We start from the raw sequence: 5,628 nt of genomic DNA on the forward strand, positions 1-5,628 counted from the left end.
TTAATTGAATCATAAATAAAATGTTAAGATTTGTATTTTTACATGTGACCGAAAAACAAGAAAATAGGTGGATCATTAAAGAAGGAGCCAAATACAAATTAGAAAAGTGGTAAAAAGAAAATCTAAAAGAGAAGGGCATTAACACATTTCTTTCTACGGAAAATAAAGCATATAAAATAGAAAATAAAGCAAGCATAAGTCCTTCAAAATTAGCTACATAGAAATACCACAACCTAGCTAGCAGAAAATCATAGCATTTCCTATATGATTTTTGTAATCTTTAATGTTATTGAAAGCAGATGTAGCTATGCGATTAGAGAAATTATAAGTGATCCACATCATGTGGATATTGTTCTTAATTAGTTGTAATTCTATTTATTACTTTTGTATAAGCTCTGTTTGCTCAAATTATTATTAAAACATAATTAAGTGTGACCTCCACTTGTTTACTGTCTTCACTCTCTGTTCAGGGAATCCGGCTATTTTGATTCCATAGAATCCACGACCCCTCTTCCTCATCAGTGTCTATTCCACCTTCATTTTAGTCAGTACCATATGTAGACAAATATCTTTTAATATTAGAATGTCAATTCTGTTTGCCCTATAGATAATTGGCATTTTTGGCTTCATTGACAAAAAAGATTAACATACTATCTAGCATGTACATACAACATAAATATCAATTTCAACTATTGTTTTGGATATATTAATATATTATACTATTTTTTGGGGCAAAATGACCAGATTGGTATATTTTTTAGAGGCTTGGTGATATGTTGGTATATTTTCTTTTAGTTTTGTGAGATTGATATAAATTTTCGACTCCGGCGTCATATAGGCCTTAAATTTGGTCGGAGTTACTGTTCCGGCCAGGGCTGATGGGATTTTTACAAAAAAAACCCCTCATCAAATACAATTTCCTGCTCCTAACCCCCCTCTCCCTCCTCCTCCTCATCCTCTTCAACCTCCCCCTCTCCCTCCTCCTCCTCTTCCTCCTCACCCTCTTTAACCTCCCCCTCTCCCTCCATGCCTTCATTCTCATCTCAACTCCCCCAACCCAAAATCCCTTTCTCTTCAACAACCTCCTCAATCTTTACGCAAAATGCAACTCCTTCACCAATGCTCACCAACTGTTCGACACAATGCCTACGAGAAACCTCATCACCTACAACACTCTAATCTCCTCATTCTCTAAATCCCCTCAACATGCCATTTCATCTTTCAAACTGTTCAGAGAGTTATCTTGGTTCAACCTCCCCCTCCTCCTCTTCCCCCTCCTCCTCTTCCTCCCTCCTCATCCATTCGCAACAAACCACCACCAAGCCAATGATCTGCGACCAACCCCTACGACCGACCCAATCACACCCATCTGCACGCCAACTGCTCGATGATATGTTGCGTTGCATTGCCCACTGCTAGCATCATCGACAACGCCCGTGCCCTTGCACTTCAACGCCATCTTCCCTTGCCCACCTTCCGGGGCAAGAGAATGAGGAGGAGCTATAGAATTGACACAGCCTCAAGTTGTTCTACAGTTGTTCTGCAGCTTCTTCAAACTCATTCTCCAGCTCAATTAACACAGCCTCAAGTTGTTCTACAGTTGTTCTGCAGCTTCTTCAAACTTATTCTCCAGCTCAATTGACACAGCCTCAAGTTGAGGAATTGCTATGATACCAATTGTGAGGTTCTGAAACCCCTGCTCATCTTCCTGAGCCCATTCACGGTCATGGTTGTGCCTGTGGTGAAATTTGAGAGAAAATAGAGAAGGAAATTGAGAGAAATTTTGACAAGAATTGAAGATTGAGAGAGAATTGAGAATGAGAACAGAGGTTAAATTTGAGAAGAAGAACAATTCTAATTTCATTCCCATGCTTGATTCAGTGTACAACTCTTATTTATACAAGCTCATGTCAGAACAAAGAAAGAAAGGAAAACAGGAATGTGCACAAAACATGCACAAGGTGTAACAGCTCAACAAACAGCTTAACTGTTTTAACTGTTCTAACTAACTCTGAACAATTATTACAATTCCAAAGTATTTGCATAACAACCCTAGTATTGTGCAACAAATCACCAAGGTCTTCAAGTCTTCAGCTTCCTCATCTCCTCCTTTGACAGGTTCTCTTCCATTGATAGGTTTGTAGATTGGTTACCACCTGCACCTGACAATTATTACTTCTGTTCTCCGCTTCCAAGGCCCTCTGTTCAGTTGACAGGTTCCACTTCTTCAGCTCCTACGCCATCTTCAGTTCCTGCTCCTGACACAGCCATCTACTCCCTCGCCACAACAACAACCTTGACCATCCTTCCTCATCTTCGATGGCCGTTCGATGCTCGTGGGTGAACTGCACACAAGACGGCCGAAGAGATGAGGGAGGGACGAAGAGATGGGGGTCGAGGACCTGCCATTGGAGGTGGTGGGTCAAGGGGTCGAAGGCAAGGACGAAGAGATGAGGGAGGGACAACGAAAGGCTGGATTTCGATCGGAGGAAGCTAGGGTTTGTGAAGGTCTGGTTCCACGTTGAGGAGACGGAGCAGGCGATGGAGGTGAGGGGGAAGGGGAGGCGGATAAGGCAGAGCTCCGCCACTTCATTGGGGAGGCCGGGTATTAGGTCGTCGGAGATCCGTGCGCTGCCGGTCAGGAGGGGGGTTAGGAGAAAGAAATTATATTTGATGGGGGGGGTTTACAAAAAAATCCCATCAGTCCTGGCCGGAACAGTAACTCCGGCCAAATTTAATGTCTATATAACGCCGGAGTCGAAAATTTATACCAATCTGATAAAAATAAAAGAAAATATAGCAACATGTCACCAAGACTCTAAAAAATATACCAACCTGACCATTTTGCCTATTTTTTGGAGGTCAATGAAATGAATTTTCATTAGCATATGAAAAAGTGTATGCACAAATTCCTACTCAGCATATTACAAAACTGACATCAAGCTGGCTAAGCTGATACTCTGTCCAACTTACAACCACAAACAAAGACCAACCATCATAAGGAATTTACCCAACATTGAAACTGTGCAGGAACAGAGGCCTGATACAACAAAGTAAGTACATGAGCTTTAATCCCTTTAATTACACATTCAGGGTGTTTACTCTTCCCAGTACAGAGCCTGTAATTCCTCTCCATCCACAAAAAACTAAATGGTAGGAGCCAAAGCAATCTTCTTCACCTTCTTAGCAAAATAATTCCCTCGCAAATGCACAGAATACCAATCAATCACCAATGGCCAGCTGTAAGAGCCAAATTGGAAAATTCAATCACCCCATACTAGAGCACCACACTATAGATGAATATAGACAATTAAAGAACCTACGAGAAATATCCTCAGCACCAGCAGAACATAAAACACAAGAATAAACAGTAATTATACCTCTCCTCAATAACCTATCTTGGGTGAGTAATGTATTATGATTATCCAACCACAAGATAAATGAATGTTTAGGGGTAATATAACTCCTCCACACAAGATGAGACCAACACACTATAGAAAATGCGGCGAAAACAGGAAAATTGAAGCCCTCGGGTCGGTCGACCGACGGCATAGGCCCGATCGACCGACAGATTGTCGGTCAACTAAACGGGTATGACCGGTTGACCAAAAACGTGCACGTTACAGGGCTGAAATTTGTGTTTCTGGCCGGTCGACCGCAGGCCTATGTCCGGTCGACCGGAAGCGGGTATTTGGGCTGTTTTGTTTTCCTGGTTGGTTTTGGATTGGGTGTTTGATATAAATACAAACACGTTTTTAGGGTTTCTCAAGGAGAGAATTAGAATTGTTTTGAGCACTTTGAGAGGGAGTTATCGTGCGGGAGTTGAGAGTTTTGATTAGGGTTATATTTGAGTGATTTTGTGAGTTATAACCTGTTATATTTCTCCTCCATATAGTGAAATCTTCTCATCCTCTCCCCGTGGACGTAGGCAATTGCCGAACCACATAAATCTCTGTGTTTGGTTTGATTTGTGTCGTATTTTGGTGAATTGGACTCGTATTTGGTTTGGTTTTCTTTTCTCATTGCTCACAGACTCGTTTGGTTGTCAAGCACGCTTCCGCACGGCGTCCAACAATTGGTATCAGAGCTCTAAGGTTTCAGATCTAGGGGTTTGCATTGGATAGATGAAGATTCGTTGTTTGAAGCTTGGTTCTTGGAGTTCTAGGCTTCGGTGGAGATAGCGTTGCAGAGTTGCTGTTGGGATCTCGCTTTCATTGTGTGGTTAGGAGATTGTGTTGGAATCCTATCTAGGGTTCAGTCGGGTAATTTTTTAATTCTATCAAAGTTTGAATCTTTCTTTACAATTTAAAGTTTGTAAGCATAGGAGAAGAAGTTGGTGAAAATAGCAAGATATTGATGAGTACAGTTCAGGTTGGACTTCAAAATACTAAGATTAGTGTAGTAAAGTATGACGACAAGATCAATTTTGATTTGTGGATGAGCTACGTACAGGACACTCTCAATGCTCAAAATTTAGAAGAGACCATCATGACCCATGAGATGCCACCGAAATACGATGAGGCGATATGAGACAAAATGAATAGGAACACTTGTGGAGTGATCATGTATTGTTTGGAACAAGAGTTAAAATACGATGTGATTGAGGTGATGTCTACGATGAATATGTGGGAGATTCTTAACAACAAGTACCTTACGAAGAGTGTTGAGAATCGGTTATACTTGCTGCGGAAATTATTCAGATTCCAGATGTCCAGGAGCACATCACTTGTGGCTCATGTGAACAACTATACAAAGTTGTTGTCACACTTGGCGGACGTGGATGAGAAGATAGCGAACGAGTACAAGGCGATTATTTTGTTGGGCTTCTTACCCGATGAGAAGTATGATATATTCGTACTAACTTTGTTGAAAAGTAGATCTTCTATCACCTACAGTGAAGTGACTAATGCATTGATGAATTACGATTTGAAGAGGAAGGACAAAAAGACTTCCCAAGCTAGCACTTCAGGAGAGGTCTTGTCGACGAGAGGAGGAAGTCCATATCCAAGAGGTGGCAATAGAGACAGGTCAAAGTCAAGAGGCCACCATCAATTAGCGAAGAACCGGTGTGCATTCTGTAAAGAACAAGGACATTAGAAGAGAGATTGCCCGAAGCTCAAAGAAAATGAGAATAGCAAGAAAAATGGCCTGAAGGCTAATGAGATGAACGTCACTAGAGGTGATGATTCCGATGATTCGTGCTTTTCTCTATTGATTACTCCAGAGGTGAACCATGTAGATGCATCTGATTGGATGTTAAATTCTGGTGCCACTTATCATGTGACTTCCTGACGAGATTGGTTTACATCATTCGAGAGACTCGATGAGGGCATGGTAGTCATGGAAAATGATCAATCCTGTGGTATTTGTGGGATATGTACAGTCAGGATCCGGATGCACGATGGAGTTGTTTATGAATTGAATGAAGTGAGATTCGTTCATCAATTGAAGAAGAATCTTATTTCCGTTGGAGCTTTGGAGACAAAAGGATTCAAGGTGACCTTTGATAACGCTGTAGCGAAGGTTACTAAGGGATCTTTGGTGATGATGAAGGAAGTCCGCAGTAGGAATTTGTGTTATCTGAAGGGAAGCACCGAGATTGACTAGGTAGCTTCAGCTATTTCAAAG

The 5,628-nt window shown here is 41.4% G+C and overlaps 1 pseudogene; it reads right to left on the bottom strand.

Annotated features, from left to right (window-relative positions):
* Positions 1-1,459, bottom strand: part of LOC109835111 — a 4,859-nt pseudogene extending 3,400 nt beyond the window's left edge.

The sequence above is a fragment of the Asparagus officinalis genome, chromosome 3 (assembly GCF_001876935.1).
Source record: "Asparagus officinalis chromosome 3, Aspof.V1, whole genome shotgun sequence".
Classification (NCBI taxonomy): Eukaryota; Viridiplantae; Streptophyta; class Magnoliopsida; order Asparagales; family Asparagaceae; genus Asparagus; species Asparagus officinalis.